This window comes from Gracilinanus agilis, chromosome 1 (assembly GCF_016433145.1).
Source record: "Gracilinanus agilis isolate LMUSP501 chromosome 1, AgileGrace, whole genome shotgun sequence".
Taxonomy (NCBI): Eukaryota; Metazoa; Chordata; class Mammalia; order Didelphimorphia; family Didelphidae; genus Gracilinanus; species Gracilinanus agilis.
Window position 1 is genome coordinate 264178513 of NC_058130.1, and position 17765 is coordinate 264196277.

Consider the following 17765-nt stretch of genomic DNA (forward strand, 5'->3'; position numbering starts at 1 on the left):
AGAGGATGAAGGTAAAAAATAAAAAGGTCTTACATACTCCAAATTATTCACAACAATGCATTTACAGTTCAATACCAAAACTAGAAATAAAGAAGATGATCACTGATTGTGGAATAGCTAAATAAAATATATTATGTGAATATTAGGGAATCAGTGTTCTGTAAGATGTATACAGAGAGCCATGGAGAGGCAAAAACTGATGCAAAGAGAAGGAAACAATGTTCCTTCTTTCTGTGTGGAACAGTTATGTTAGACTCAGCTGATATGTTGGTTAGTTTTATTGGCATTTTTTTCTCTTTTTTATTCTTTCCTCTAAGACACAGCTCTCTGGAAAGGGGAGTCAGAGGAATATATTAGAAAATATGAATGATGTAAAAACAAAAGATAATGATATATTTTTAAAAAACACTACAAAATACTCCCCAGATTCAAAATGTTAGCTGCTTGAAGCTACCTAACAGGAAAAAAAAGTGACAAAAAAAATTTCCTATCAGTAAATTAGAATATTCAAAGTATGCATATACATAAACACAAAAAGAAATTTTTAAATTAGGGATTTCTTTAGAAGGTTTTGGGCCTTCAAAGTCCTAAATGAAATGCTACACAAATTCAAATATTACTTTTACTTTGCCATTATTCATTTCTGTTGACGAATTCTACAAATTGCAAAATATAAGCTAAAATGTTTATATACATTAAAAAACATTATTTTGATAAGCCTAGCTATATCTTGCCACTCTTATAAGTAGAGGCTTTTAAGCAGGAATCTACAGACCCTTAAGGAATCCATGGAAATTTAACAATCATCTGCCATGAGCCATTTCTACCTGGCTCAGGAATACTCCTGGGTATGAGCAGAATTACAACTGTTCTTTTCAATGTTAGTTGTTTGGTTTGTTTTCCCACATATAAACCTATTACCAATTCCTTTCCTTCAGTCCCTATCTTAACACTGCTTTAAATCTGTATTTTGCCTATAACCCTTTCATGTTATTCAAGAAAGACTAAAATTAATAAAAAATTATATGCTATGTGAACTTTGGAGGATCAGATAGAAAATGTCTATGATTTCAAAATCCTATCACTTTTTAATTCATTCAGAATTTTATTGATATTCCAGGCTACGTAGAAAAAAGGGGGAAGAAGGGCAAAAAATGTATAGGTAAGTGAAGCACTCCCACTACAAAAGTGATTTGGAAAGGCCAGAATGATGTCTGCAGGACTAAATGGAAATTTTCTGTCTATTTTGATCCAATAACTAATGGGAGATTGTGTCTTAAAAGATTGTGTTACCTCTCCCTTTCCTAGAAGGAAAAATCTCTTTAGTAGTGACATATGCTTGGTCCAAGGGTTGAGCTCTATTGAGCCTGAGAGTTTTGAGAAATATTGGAGCTGATTTGGAAGAAGATGAAGTAGTTTGCCTTTAAGAATTGTAACATGGAAAATGGCAGGGTGGAATTCTTGCAAAATACAGGGTCAAGCCTCACCCAGAATTCCAGGGGACCCCCCCTGGAGAACTCTGGGTGAGGGAACAGTTTGAAAGCAGTTAAACAGTTGATTCCTGGAGTTGAAGTGAGCAGGTCACTCTGCTTGCTGTTCCCGGTTTGAGTTTGCCTTGGTGGCCATAGTGGCAAAAGCCATTTTGGTTTCTACTCAGGAGTTTGCTTGTCTAGTGGAGTTAGACCTTCATTGCAATAGCATTTTGTTATTCATTAGTTATTTTAGATATTAGAAGTGATTATTATAAGCTTTGAGGGTCAGCTAGATATAAAGTCTGCCACTCCTTCCTGGGGGAGAGGAGCAGTTTCTACCTAGCAGTTCAGGGCTTCTCAGATCTTATCCAAATCCTTGATACCCCTTCCCTGCCTTCCCTTCATCTCTGTCAATATAAACTTCATCTTTTGATAGCTGTGCCTGGGTATTATTTTGGGCATACTCACAGCTACCATAGAGCTCAGTTCCTTTCAGTTGCCAGCTAAAGAAGTCAGATCCTCCTCTGTTCTAGATAACAAGATATCAGGCTTCTCCTTTGTCCCTCAATCAAACCTGTGGGGAATATAAGTTGAGAAAGTGAGCTACATTAGAGATTTGCCTTTGCTGAGCCTTGCCAGAAGACATTGCCCTGCCTCTATTTTCTAACTGCTTTCCAACTGCTTGGTGGGAAGGGTTGAGAGCAATGAGTACCTACCCCTCCCTACTCACTCAAGCCTGTGGGGCCGGGGTGAGGAGGGGAGGAGTGAGTCCTGCAGGTTTCTAATTCAGGCCAACTCATCAGCTTCCCAACATCTCTGTTATTATCAACATAACAGAATCCAATGAAAAACTTGGCTTCACCTTCTACAGCCAGAAGGGCAGCCTGATCCAAAATCATAAGAATGAATCGGGAGACAGTCAATACTAAACTTCCATTTTAGCAGACCCTCAATTCCCCTGCTCAGTGAACCTTTCTTACTATTCTTCTAAACTTGTTTAAATTTCTATTCAATTAGAATTGAAAGCCAGCTTCAAAGTATGATCAACCTTAGCAGTATCTAACTTTTGTATGCATCTCATTCTTGGAAATGTGGGCATTGAATAGCATCTTCAGAAACACAAACACTGACAGAGACAGAGAGACAGAAAATAGACTCTCTACCCAGTGATATCTATTTCATAATTTCCAGAAGAGAAGTAAAACAGGCATCTGATTTTTCCCTAGGAAAAAATTTAATCAAAAGTAAGTTCTGTTTGGAGAAAGGCAGGGAAGAGACTGGGTCAATTACTGAAGCAAGCCACACAACCTTCCCCATTATTCTACTAGGCATGTTCAAAAAGTCTCCTCTTTGGGACTTAAAGGCAACTAGGAGGTACTGTGGATAGACCCTGGGCCTGGAGTCACAGAGAATTCAAATACAACCTCAGATATTTACTACTTGTATGACCTTGGGCAAGTCCCTTGACCTCTGTCTGCCACAATTTCTCCAGCTATGTTGTTATTCAGTCCTTCAGTGTCCAAAATAGACCATAACATGTCAGACTCTTCTGTCCTTCTATAAATACAGACAATAACAGCACCTACCTTCCAGGATTGTTCTGGGGATCAAATGAGATTACACTTACAAAGGTCTTAACACAGTACATGCCACATAGTAGGCACTTAATGGATGCTTGTTCCCTTTCCCTAGTTCTCTAGAGGTGAAGCCAGTGTTGACAACTAGAGAGAAATATACTCTTTATGAGAGAGAGAAGAGATGTGACTAAAAAATAAAAACCCTAAAAATCAAAACAAAACTGGTGATGCCCACAATCCAAAGATAGAGGCCAGAGAGGAAATAAACCTTTAAATTCTTCCTTTCTTGCAGTAGCATAGCAAAATCTTTTCACCTTATACATAAAGTGTCTGAGTATATATAAATATATATGTGTAAGGATAACCAATGGAGGAACAACAAGTCCCTTGCATTGCCCTGCCTAGAGCACACTGAATAGAGGGCTAAGCCTGTGCCCTGGTCACTTCCAGGAGAACATGTTTATCTCTGAAGGGTTTGTTGTTTTAGGGTGATTTAGGAAGCCCTTGATGGTTCCTTAGTCTTCCTAACCCATTAAGCTGAAGAAAGATAAGCTATATCAAAGCTGCATTTAGAGACAATTAGCCACTAAAGCCAAGAAGAGTGGCTCACCCAGTGGATCTTTGAGAGAGACCGGGTCTCTTTTCCTCTCTGCCTAGTATTTAGGAAATCTTTGAGCATCTCCATGGAGGGATAAGAAAAGTCTAGTTTGCTTTTTCCAACCCCAGAGAAAATAGCAAATTTCTTGTCCTTGACAGCAATACAATGTTGGTCTCCATTAACTTGAAACTATTTCAAAACCGTAACAGCCTCTTCTGCTTTGTGTTTCTTTCCTGATTATAGGTTATTGAGCATCAATTCTAAGATGGAAGTTTCTACCTCCCAGAGACTCAGGAGCAAAGTCCAAGTTTGATGGATATGAAAGGATAGTAGAACCTTGGTGAAGATACTACCAAGAAGTAAAAAGAGACTTTAGCAAGGTAAAGACCCCAGCAAGAGAAGGCAAAAATTCACCTATTAGAGCTGGGGAACCCAGAAATAAATATCTGTCTGATCCATAATTTATATTATACACTGAGTACCTTTCTATTCTGCCATTTTGGGGAAACCCCAGATTTGTGCCAAACCTAAGCTTTAAGTAACTTTCCCTATAGCTCTGGGTAAGAACCTAAAGAGCCAAAGTAATTTGTTTTTTTTTGTTTTTTTTGTTTTTTTTTAAACCCTTAACTTCTGTGTATTAGTTCCTTGATGGAAGATTGGTAAGGGTAGGCAATGGGGGTCAAGTGACTTGCCCAGGATCACACAGCTGGGAAGTGTCTGAGGCCGGGTTTGAACCTAGGACCTCCTGTCTCTAGGCCTGGCTCTCACTCCACTGAGCCACCCAGCTGCCCAAGAGCCAAAGTAATTTAAAGAGAGCCTGTCTCCTCTCTTTAGAGGCCAGGATCCCACAGACCTGAACCAAGCATGTCCAGTATTGAGAGAGGCACCTTAAGAAAAAGATTCTAATTCTGGGACTGTTACATACTAATGCATATATGTATGTATTCATATAGAGTTAGTTTTCACTATTTATGGATTCAGTATTTGCAAATTCTCCTACTTCCTAAAACTTATTTGGAACCCCCAAATCAATCATTTGCAGCAGGTTCTCCTGGTTATTTGGTGATATATGCAGAGGGGCAAACTATTGGCAAAATATTTGAGTTGCTTAATTCTTATTTTATTCCCCATACTATAAACAAGTATCCTTGTCACAACTTATTTAGTGCTATATTTTCCACATTTTTTTGCTTCTTATGGGTAATTTTATTGTTTAAAATGGTCCCCAATGTCTATCCATTGGGGAATGACTAAACAATTAAAATGCTGGTGATGGAATACAATTATACTGTGAGAGATGATAAACAAGATGATTTCAGAAAAAGCTGAAAAGATCTGCAGGAACTGATGCAGAACAAAATAAGCAGAACCAGGAAAACAATGTACACACAATAACAGCAATATCATATGATGAATATCTGTGAAAACTTGGTTACTCTCAGCAATGCAATGATCTCAGACAATCCTGAAAGACTTATGATAGGGAATACTATCCACCTCCAGAGAAAGAACTGTTGGAGTTGTCTTTCAAATCAGTGTATTTGTGTTTTAATTTGGAGATTTTGGCTACATGTGAGTGTGCACTTACAACAATGGTTTTGCATGACAATAAAAATAAAATAAAGTAAAATGGTCCCCAAGTATATGGCTGAAGTGTTCCTAAGTAGTGTAATGTAAGTAATGTAGTGTTCCTAAGCTCATAAAGACCCTTAAGTATCTTACAGAGAAAATATCTAATCCTATCTTTCCCCTAGAAGCAAGGATTCAGTATCCCTTAATTCAGTGTTTATGCATATTTATAGAACATAACTATTGTGAATAACAGAACTGACTATATATGTCCAACAAATATATGTGTGTGTGTGTGTGTGTGTGTGTGTGTGTGTATAATATACAAGGAGTCTATGATTTTTTTCCAATGTAAAAATTCCTCTCAACTGTGGGTAAGGTCTATGATTATAAAGAAGATAAGTCCTCAAGAGGTATTTAAAGCCCAAAAGTTATAAACTTGCCCAGGGTCATATTGCAAGAGTTATAGCAGAATTTGAACCTGAGTGTTCATGACTTCGGGTCCACCTTGTATCCCCCTTGCCTCCTATGTGTCTGTTCTTTTCTGTTTCTAGCTCTTTCTTTGTGTATGTTTGTCTCTGTCTCTCTCATTTTCAGACTGATATCCTTTCCATTTTCATCAAATTCCAAAATGAATAATTTAATAAGCATTACAGAGTTGCTTCCCCTTACTCCCAAAATTTTTTCATCAGTGATGATAAACAAACCTTAGCGTAGACCCAGGGGGAGTAGTCTGACCATTAATAAAACCTGTAGAAGCACAGCTAGAGCACTTCTTCAAATTTAATTTTGGAGGTTAGAAGAAGCTACTATTATCATTTAAGAAAAAGTACCCTTTTTGGCACCAGCTGGGAGGTCTGGCTCCTTTCTCTTAGTCTCCAATTACGTGCTCTAAGACCTGAGGCCAAAAAAAAAAAAAAACCCCAACCAAAAAAAAAATCCTTTAACTTTTCTGTTCTTAGATTGCTTATCTACAAAGTAAGGATAATGATTCTTGCCACCTACTTACATTAGAAGATTAAGTAGAAAAGGTTTATAAAAGCTTTGAACTCCTCCAAGGAAGGATCAGTGTAAATAAAAAGTGTTATTATAGCTGTTATCCTCTACTAACCTTATTTGCATTTTATGGCCCTCCCTCTCCTTTTTTTTCTAAGGGACTGCCAGAGGGTAAGAGGTTAATAAGGAGGAATGACTGACAGTTGGCCAGGGGTAAGTAGAAATGCTTTGAGGATGTTCTGTTTGCCTGTCTCCCAACATCATCTGAATAATGTCAAAAACAAACTTTAAATAGAAAATCCTTGCCCAAAAAATTACCCCTCTATTTTCATCATTCATAGGATTATTTTTGAATATTCTTCTCTCCAATTTTTTAAAAAGCCATATATAACCTAATTGTGACTTAAAAATATTGTATTAATAAGGTTAATCAATAAACAGATATTTACTGATCACTTAATATGTTTTAGTGCTTTATATGTTTTAGCATTGGATAAGATATTAAGTTGGAGATGCTATTTCTCCCCTCAAACTTAACATGGAATCTTGATGTTATGAACACAGAAAAAAATTTACAACCAAATGATAGAAGAAATTACAAAAGTCAGTGTCAAGTTTTTGATTATAAAAAATTAAAACAGTTTTGCACAAATGAAACTAATGCAGCTAGATTAGGAAGTAAAGATATGATTTGGAGAATAAAAATCATTGCATCAACATCTCTGAAATATATATAAATCTATAGGTTGGCATAAATAAGATTAAGAACCATTCCTCCAAGCTGAAGTGGTCAAACAACATCAAGAAACAATTTTCAGAAAAGAAATGCAAACTTTTATAAGTATATGAAGAAAATGCTTCAACTTACTAAAAATGAGAGAAATACAGATGGCAGTTGAAAGATTCTGAATATTCCCAGGTGCTGTGAGCCAGGGGCAAAAGTCAGTTGGCCCCACCCTATAAATAAACCCCTAGGAACTAGAGTTGAGGTCTCAGAACTCAGAGGTGAGACTTGAGCAAATTTCTCTTGAAGCAAGAACTGGGCAGAGGGAGGTGAAGAGTGAAGAGTGGTAGAAGAAGAAGAGAGTAGGTATGAACCTGAACCTGTAACCTGTGCTTGACTGAGAGAAAGCTAGTGATTCATCAATATTATTGGTAGTAAAGCTAAGAGAATATACAGATCATCAACCAACATCTACATCAATAGCCTTCCCTATTCTCTGACTTGGCTGTGGCCAGGTCAGGTTAGAGTTAGTGAGAGGGTGAAGATCTCAAGCCTCTACCAGCCTAGGAATCTCCAGTCCTGTTCAATGATTACCTTAGTAGCCAAACAATAGCAACATGGTTTCTAATCCCCAAACCTATTACCTTGTTATCCTTTCCTCATCAATACTTAATACAGGGATTTAATAACAAGTACCTTCCTGAGTGGTCTATCACAGCCCTTAGGAAGGGAGAATCAATCCACAGTCAGATACCAACGTTTCCAAAGCCAATCAATAGCCTATTAACAATTAATCCAACCCCAGGTTAGGCCTAGTGAGGTTAACCATCTACCTAACCTTTCAAGGGGTTCCAACCTGGGCAACTGTGAGAAGGAAGCAACCTGCAGGCTTACCCAATCAAGCCTGTCAGAGAGAGAGAAGAGAGCTAAATCAAATGAATAGGTAGTGTGAGAGGAGTGGGTGTTCCTCCTTCACCAACAGTAACTGGCTTAGGCCTTGGGCACCTGATCCCTCCTTCATTCATACTATCCCTAAGATCTATATACCAGCAATCCTCCCAGATCTAGAGAGGAAGATCTAGTAGCCGATATATACAGAAGATATCTCTTGGTTTTATTCCTTTTTAACAGCAGGAAAACCCCAAATAGAGTCACAAATTGTCAACCATGATCAAATTGATAAATTTATACACCAAAAGTACACTATCCTTAAGATAAACTAATATATCATTAATTCAAAAAAAGAGCAGCTATGAATATTTTTGTACAAAGAGACAATAGGGAAAAATATTTGTACAAAAATATTCATAGCTGCTCTTTTTGTGATGGTAAGAAATTGGAAAATGAGGGGATGCCCCTTTGATTGGGAAATGGCTGAACAAATTGTGGTATCTGATGGTGATGGAATATTATTGTGCTGAAAGGAATGGTGAACTGAAGGATTTCTATGTGAACTGGGAAGACAGCCAGGAATTGATGCAGAGTGAAAGGAGCAGAACCAGAAGAACATTGTACACAGAGACTGATACACTGCGGTACAATTGAATGTAATGGACTTCTGTACTAACTGCAGTACAGTGACTCAGGACAGTCCAGAGGAACTTACAAGAAAGAACGCTATCCACATCCAGAGAAAGAACTGTGGAAGTAGAAACACAAAAGAAAACCGTATGGTCAGTCATGTGGTTCAATGGGTATATGATTGGGGATTTTGGTTTTTAAATGATCACTCTTTTGCAAATATTAATAATATGGAAATAGATTTTGAACAATGATACATGTATAACCCAGTGGAATTGCTCATCAGCTCAGGGAGGGGGAAGGGAAGAGGGGAAGGAAAGAACATGAATCATGTAACCATGGAAATATATTCTAAATAAATTAATTAATAAAAATTAAATTAAAATTAAAAATACAAAACCCAAAATATCCTTTAAAATGCATGTAAATCATAACATCATTACAGACAGAACTATTGCCCACAACAATTCAGCCTCATAGCTAAGTCCTAATTAGAGAAAATAATAAATCCCATGAAGAGGTATCATTTTTTGAATTTTCACTATCTGAGGGATATAATTATATAAAAAATATGGCAATTGGTTGTAGCCCAATGGAAATATTCAGCTTGAAATTCAAACAAAGTAACCACTTCACAGTATTCTTGATTCAGGCAGAGACCTAGCCTAATGTTTATTCATAAAAATTTAGTACAACAGAAAAGGTCAGAGAAATGAGGTTTTAATTCTGGCTCTGACAGTTACCACCTCCATGGCTTTGGATAAGTCACTTAACTTCTCTGGCACGTATTAATATTCTATCATTGATAAACATTTGTGCCCACCAAGTGTTTCTTTATTGCTTTCTGTGTGGTATTAACTTCTAGTTCTTCATAAACCACTGGGTTCCTCAGACATCTAACAGCAATGATAGAATATTAATATGAAAAATAACAACCTTTATTTCCAGGAGAAAAATATTTTAGTAATAGCTGATAATGATACAGACTGACAGTGATGAGATACTTTGAAGTTTGCAACAATTTTACATATATTATTTTTTTTTATTCCTAAAGTAAATACATACTCAGTAAGGACATTTCAATTACTTTCGGGTTAGCATCCATCTTCAATTTTTCAAAAACTGTTGTATTCCATGTATTTCAATTATACAACAATGATAGAACATTAGTATCAAGAAGATGGACCTTTGTTTCTGGGAAACAATATTTTGCTAATAGCTAATAATAATCATAGCAGACATTTATAAAGTGCTTTAAGATGTTCAAAGCACTTTACATGTATTGTCTCGTTTGATGTTCAAAGCAGCCTTGTGAGGTTGGTGCCATTATCATCCCCATTTTATATGTAAAGAAATTGAGACTATGAGAGTTTAAGTGACTTTCCCAGGCCTATGTGGCTAGCAAGTGTCAAAGGTAAGATTTGAATTCATAGAGTCATACCTTGCCACTGGACTTTGATGACTCTCGAAGAAAGAGTAAGGCCAACAACTTTGTGCAACTCTGCTTCATTTATATCTAATTTATGAGCAAGTCAGGACATTGGCCCTTGATGTCATTGGTCCTCTTTGGAAATGAAAAATGAGCAACAAAGATCACAAAGATAGAGTATGAAGAGCATAAGAGGTTGAATCCCATCATTTCATTTTATAGATGAGGAAATGGAAACACAGATTAAAAGATTTTCCCAGGGTTGCATAGGGAGTAAGCACTGGGGTTGGGGAGGTGCAGAATTTGAACTCATCTTCCTAATTCCAAGACCACCTCTCCAGGTTTTGAATGGTCCTAAATAACTTCAGCACTTCAGCAGGGAGTATTTTACACTCCAAGGGCAGCTGCAAGTGAGTTATTTTGGACCATGAAATGTATGGTGGGAAGAAATTTGAGAAATAAACCCTTTGGTTTCTTCTTATTATATGTCTGGCTCAGAGTGAGTACTTAATGAATGCTTGTTACTCCTGTTACCTACATGTAATATGTGGAGTGGTAGCTAGATAGCTTGCCTCAAAATCAAGACTAATTCTCAATTCTGTCATTACCACATTTTCACTGTGTAACCCTAGAAAAAGTACTCAACCTCTCAAGTGTTCTTTACAACTTTTAAGATCAGAAACTATTGAAGAGGGAATTTCCTCTACTGGAAGTTCCATGTACCAATAAAGTCATAGGTCTATACCCCATTCAAGTCCCTATTCAAAGTCATCTTTGTCTTACAAAGAATAAAAATAGTCAACTAAATATAAATTAAAATTAAAACACTTTCTTTTTATTCATTTTTTTATTTATGTGTAGCACATTTAATTACAGATCTAAGCTAAAGATAATCTTCATTTATGCAATCTAGCTTGCAAGTTTCAGAATGTTCATCCTTTGGACAAGTCATATACATACCAACTCGAGCGCTTCACACAAAAATCTGGGAATTCATGTATTCCTTCCTTCCTAATCTTGAAACAGAGATAAACTATCACATAGGCACCAGGCATTTTCTAGAAGTTAATGATTGCATAGGGTTAATGATTCTTGACAAGGGTCCATTGACTCTTCTCATCTGGTTATTAACCTCCAGGAATTGACCTGCCCTTGATCATTACTATTGAGCTGAATGACTGAGGGTTTCACCAACAAGATTAATAATTTCCTTTATGTTCAAGTTTCTAATAAGGAAATATATTTATCATATATAATATTTTGAAGATAACTGAAAGTTCCATCACATTTTTATTTCTACTCCTTAGTTCCAATATACAAAAATATCCGGCTTAAATATATGACTTAGATAAGGGAGAACTTTTAAAGACCTAAGAATCTGAAACTTTTTATTGATAAAAGTAAGGGGATGGCATGTTCACTTTTGGATAGTTTGGAGCTATGAACATCTTTTTTCATTAATACCCTAAATAAACAGATTTTTTTAGAAGTATGTGAGCAACCATTAGATTTGATAGAATGAGTTTCCTTTAACCCTTCACATATGGTACTGTGAATTTCTAAGGGTCAGAGACTACAAAATATAGTTGAGACTATATTACAAAATTAGTTTGGTTTCTTGCATTAATCATGAATTATATTTTCATAATAATTTGCTCTAAATTAGAAATTTTTAATAAAGAGATCAACTCTTAGTGCATCATATTCTGACCTCTGTTCAAGATTTATTATGTTTTTACATGATTGAAAATCCAGAGACCCTAAGCTAATTCAATGACATTACAAAATTTCTTTTCAAGGTAGAAGTTTTGGTTAAATGAAAAAAATCTGTTGAGTTGCCCTCCTACCCCTCACCATGTACTTTGCAAATTGGGTTTTCCATATTACATCACAAACATTAATCAAAACATTACTCAGTTTCAGATCAGACTTAACTTATCTTTCAAATCCTCATTAATCTACTGGTGGAACTATAAGCACTTTATAATCATTTTACATTTATAATGTTTCACTTTGGCATAATATACTGAGGGTAATGCCTCACAAACCATGAGCTTCACAAAGATACCCCAAGATACTGCAAGATCAGGTTTGATGAGAAAATTTTTCCTTTGCCTTCTGTTTGATATAACATATTTCCTTTCTGTGTTGTTATACCAGGAGAAAAATTCTCCAGACAGGGTCAAATCTGAAGCTCTCGGGGGCTAAGCCATCTGTTGCTGTCCAGAGTTGGGCTATTATCCATGTGGAATGCAACTCAGGCTCCGATTGAAAAGGAATGTGGATTTCATTCTATAGCCTGATCACCCCCATCAGGCAGGGGAAAAACTGAAAACTCCTTGCAATCCTAGACCAACTACCACTTCCTGAACACCTGCCCTAAAAGCAAATGTTCCCTGGTTGAGTGACAGGTGGCAGAGAATCATATTTAACACCACCTGGCAACTCTCACAACCTTGGTCCTTGCTAGTTAATATAGACAGAATCCAGGCCCAATGAGGATTTCAGATAGTCTACAAATCTTTCCTTTGTCTTTGAGAGAACCAATCTAAAAGGTGCTACTGATCTATTTCTGGGGTCTTGATAACTTCCAGGGAATTTCTCTACAGTGGCTATAGTGTTTCTCTTTTACATATTGTCTCCCCCAATCACTATGTGAGTTCCTTGAGAGCAAGGACTATTTTCTTTTTCTATATGTATCCCCAGGGCTTACCTAGAACAGGGTTTGGTATATACTTAGCACTTTATACATTTTCATTCATTCATTTGAAAAGCTAAAATAGACATCTTTTGATTCTTTGATTTACTTTTGAGCACTCATTTAATCCCACTATCATAGTAGATAATTTATCTACTATATAGTGGTACAAAAATGTGAATAATTTGGGGCGGCTTGGTGGTTCAATGGATAAAGAGGTAGGCCTAGAGATGGGGGTCCTGGTTCCAAATCTAGTCTCAGATACTTTCTAGCTGTGTGACCCTGGGCAAGTCTTTTAACCTCAGTTACCTAGCTTCTTACCATTCTTCTGCCATGGAGCCAATACTTAGTACCGATTCTAAGAAAGAAGGTAAAGGATTTAAATTTTTTGAATATTTTAATATAGCTTAAAATATGAATATACATAGAAGATAGAAATTAAGTATTCTGTTTATGTTTCTTTTGTGATTAATTTGAAAATACCCAGGTAAATAAAATATACCATTGGGGAACTTCAGAGTTAGAAAACACCCTCTTACCTATTTAATCCAATAAGCATTTATTTAGAGTTTACTATGTAAGTTAGTATGGGGGTTAGAGTTGGGAGTAGAAAGGACAAAGATCAAACAAAAATGTAAATTCTCCTTAATAATAAAAATTCTGGAAAAACTAATATGTCATATGGTAGAAATGAAATCTGAAGACAGATAAAGTTGAAGAGAGGTTAATGACCATAAATGAAGAAATATGGCTGAAAAAAAACATATACAGGGGTTTTCTTTTAAAGTCACATTCCAAAAAGCAGCAATTATATAAGCTGTGGGGGTTGGGAAAAAGGGGGAAAGGAGAATAGATTACAAATTGCTTAACAAAACAACATTCTCAGGATTATTATGGCTGTATTTCATTCCTGATGTCAAGAAAATAGCAGATTGGACTACTTAGTAAAATTCGAGGAAGGAAAGGAGGAAAATAAATTGGGACTAGAAATGAATGGATAGTATATCTTCATTTCCACAAGGTATTTAACCAACTCTTTCATGACTTCTTTGTGGATAAAATGTAGAAATGTGAGCTAGATAAGAATATGTCATGAAACACAATGCTCAAAGTATTGATTAATGAACACATTTTGACTTGACTGAAGATGTGTTATATTATTCTACAAGATCCATCTCCTTCCTATTGAATATTTTATTAATTACTTGAATTAAAACATAAAAATCATATTTATCAGATCTTCAAATTACAAATCTAGTAAGGGATATGTAATATTATGATGACAGAGTCAAAATTCAAAAGAATCTTTATAGCCTGGAATGACAGATTAAACTAATCAGACAAGATTTAATTGAAATAAATATAAGGTTAATACTTTGGTCCAAAAAGTCAACTGCAAAAGTACATAACAGAGAGATTAGTGTAACAGTCAGACAGTCAACCAGCATTTATTAAGTACTTACTATTTGCTAGGAACTATGTTAATCACTAAGAGTTAGAGCTCATTTGGAAAAGACAATGATTTTAATAGATTGCACTTACAACTGCTTTAAAAGTTAAAGGCTACAGAGGGGTGTCAAATTCAAACAGAAACAATGACCACTAAACCGTAGATAAAGTTCCCTATGAACTGAGTATTTGCCTAGAAAAACATATTAATATCTATATTTTATTGTTTTTTATTTTATTAAATATTTCCCAATTACATTTCAATCTGGTTCTGGACTTACTCAGGACATACCAGGCTGTATATAGCCCATGGGCCACATGGTTGATACCAGAATAGGGAGCCAACCTTGTAGCCAGGAAGACCTGACTGAAATATAGGCTTTGACACACATCAGTAGACTGAGAAAGTCATTTCCTCAACTTCTCTGTGTGTTAGACAATTCCCTATGGCAGAGAAGAGAAGATGCTAAATTACACTGGTAGACATTTTGTTCATTGGGAAGAAACTATACAAGTGAAATTATAGATCTAGTCATTATATTAGGCTACATTAATAGAAATATCCAAATCAAGGGCAATTGTGGCATTGTGTCTACAATACTCAAAACACTTGTGAAATTCACTTCTGGTACAGTTCTGTGCAGACACAGACACAGACCAACTGGAGCTTGTCAAAAGGAGAGTGATATGAGGTCTGGAAGTCATACTATGTAAGGAATGGATAAAGGCTTTGAGATGTTTAACCTGGCGATGAGAGAGTTGAGAGGAAATATAAAAGTGATGTTCAAGTATTTGAAGGACTGTTATATGTAAGGAAGTTTAGATCTATTATTTGAAGCTTCAGAAGGCAGAACTAGAAACAATGGGTGGAAGTTACAGGTAGGTAGATTTCAGCTCAATAAGACTTCCTAAACTTTACAATTATACAGACTTGAAATGAGCTCTCTTATGAGATGGTGTGCTTTCTATCATTGCAAGTATTCAAGCACAAATTCAGTATTGACAATAGAATTCCTCTACTAATGGAAAATCCCTTCTAACTCAAAAAGTCTATAAATCTAAATTAGTAACTAATACCAGATGTACTATGGGAAGATGGTAAAGTAGGGCATGAAACTTCTTCATTCTCATAATATCCCCTGAAAACAACCAAAAATAATTCAATAGAATCAATGCTAAAAGCATCAAAAACAGATAGGAATCAGGAGTAAAGCTGAATAACCAGAGATAACTAGGAGGTTTCTGACTTCCCTGGCCTCAGTCCAGCACTACAGACCCTGAGGGCAGAAACAGAGCAAACAAAGTGAAATCAACAAGGTAACTCTAAGGGCCAAGATTGGCAATCTCACCTTGTTTGTTGAGCCCCGGAGTTTGCAATCCAAGGATACCACTGGAATCCACTTGAAGAGGGCCCTGGGAGCAACTGTGTCTTCAGCACCCTCATTGTAGAGATCCCCCTGTCACCCCTACCCCACTGGTCTATGATTAGGGATTGAAAGAATAGACCACAGAGTCTACAGGCTTTAGGTCCTAAGGGAAGGAACTTAAACATCACTGCTAACAAAGGAGGGTCTTTGGAGGTCCAAGGAGTACAGACAAAACATCTACTCTCTTCTGGGCTACAATAGTAGAAGAGGAAGAGTGAGGAAAGAGTGCACACTACTACCTGTCAAACCCTGCTACTGCTAGCTGTTCTTACTCCCAGAAGAGTAAAGTCCCTGATTACTGCCACAGGGGGAGGTGGACTGGTTGCTTGCAGTTGCAGTGGTAGAACCACTTGCAGGCTCTGGTTGAAACACTTAAGGTCAATCACTGATTGGGGTTTGAGTAGCGGACTGGGAGTACATCTGGCCCTCAACTGTAAAAACTGGAATAGAACCAATAGGAAAAAATAGGACACAGGAAAAGACCAAACATACACAAAACAATTCTAAAAAAGTGAAGTATCATATCCCAACACACTATGAACCCTGGGACTTTAGCAAAAAGCCAATAATTAAGTCTATTGGCCTATCTGCTAAAATTTAAAATAAATAAATAAATGCATATAAGCAAACAAAGGAGAAACAACCCAACTATTGATAGCTATTATGGGATCAGAGAAGACTGTGGCTCAAACTCAATGGACTGTGAAATAAAAATGTCTACTTTTTTTTAAAAAGCAAAGAAATGCAATAAATGGCACCAAGCTCAAAAAGAGCTTTTAAAAGACCTTGAAAACCAAATAAGAGAGGCTAAGGAAAAATTTAGGGGAAAAAATGAGAATAATGCAAAAAAGTATGGAAGAAAGGTCACCCAACTGGAAAAAAAAGATCTAAAAATTCATGAAAGAAAATAATGTGGATATGTATGGATATAAAACTCAAAGTTGAGGTGAACCAGAATGGAATGGGCCAAAATGGGAGTGGAATAGACTGGGAGGAGATAAGGCCTGGAGCCTATAAACCCTGTGGTTTATTGCTTCAATTCCTAACTGTGAGCCAGAGGGAGGTCTTCAGCATGAGGCTGCAGAAGACACAGCTGTTCTCAGGGCCTCTCCTCAAATGGATTCCAGTTTTCCTTTGGGATGCATACTCCAGGGCTCAGCAAATGAGGTGAGGTTGCCAATGGCTATCTCATGTGAAGGAAGAATGAGTGGAGAAATTGCCTTGGAGAAGGGGAGGAGGGGGTGGAGGACTTTTAGTACTAGAACTCATTTAGTATCCCAGCACAGGCCATTGTTATTTCTCAACAAGATTATTTTATATATATATATATAATTGGACTTCTTCCCTCAAATCTTTCCAATCCATATTTCATACAGTCACCAAAATAATATTTTCCTAATGTGCAGATCTTACTATTTCACTCCCTTACTTGGCAAACTTTAATGATTCCATATTATCCCTTAGGATAATATAGGTTAAATAAAATCTACTGTATTGGACATTTAAAGCCCTTCACACAAAAACACAGAAAGAAAATAATAGACCAACTTCCCTAATGAATATTGATGCAAATTTTAAAAATAAAAATACTAGCAAGAAAATTACAGCAGAATATCACAAAGGAAAGTGGTATATAAATACAAAAATATTTATAGTAGTTCTTTTTGTGTTGTCAAATAATTGGATATTAAGGGGATGCCCATCTCTTGGGGAGTAACCAACAAGTTATGATAAATGATTGTTATGGAATACTTTTATACTATAAGAAATTATAAGTAGCCTGGTTTTAGGGGGGAAAAAACTGTGAAGACATGAACTGATGCAAAGTAAAATGAGAAGAACCAGGAGAACATTGTACATGGTAACAGCAATATTGTAAGGTAGATCAACTGTGAAAGACTTCACTACTCTACTTAAGACAATGATCCAAGACAATTCCAAAGCATTCATAATGAAAAATGTTATTGACCTCCAGGGAAAAAACTAAGAAATTCTCAGTGCAGCTCAAAGTATACTTTTTTTTAATTTCCTTTACTTTTCTTCCTTCCTTCTTTCCTTCCTTCCTACCTACCTGCCTACCTTCCTTTCTCCCTCTCTTATGCTTTCTCCCTCTTTCCCTCTCTCCCTCCCTTTCATTCTTTCTCTCTCTCTCTCTGTCTTTCTCTCTCTCTTCCTTCCTTCCTTCCTTCCTTCCTTCCTTCCTTTCTTCCTTTCTTTCCTTCTTTCTTTCTTTCTTTCTTTCTTTCTTTCTTTCTTTCTTTCTTTCTTTCTTTCTTTCTTTCTTTCTTTCTTTCTTTCTTTCTTT

The 17765-nt window shown here is 36.3% G+C and overlaps 1 pseudogene; it reads right to left on the reverse strand.

Annotated features, from left to right (window-relative positions):
• The window catches only part of LOC123250631, a 75481-nt pseudogene that overhangs the window by 38246 nt on the left and 19470 nt on the right, over positions 1 to 17765 (reverse strand).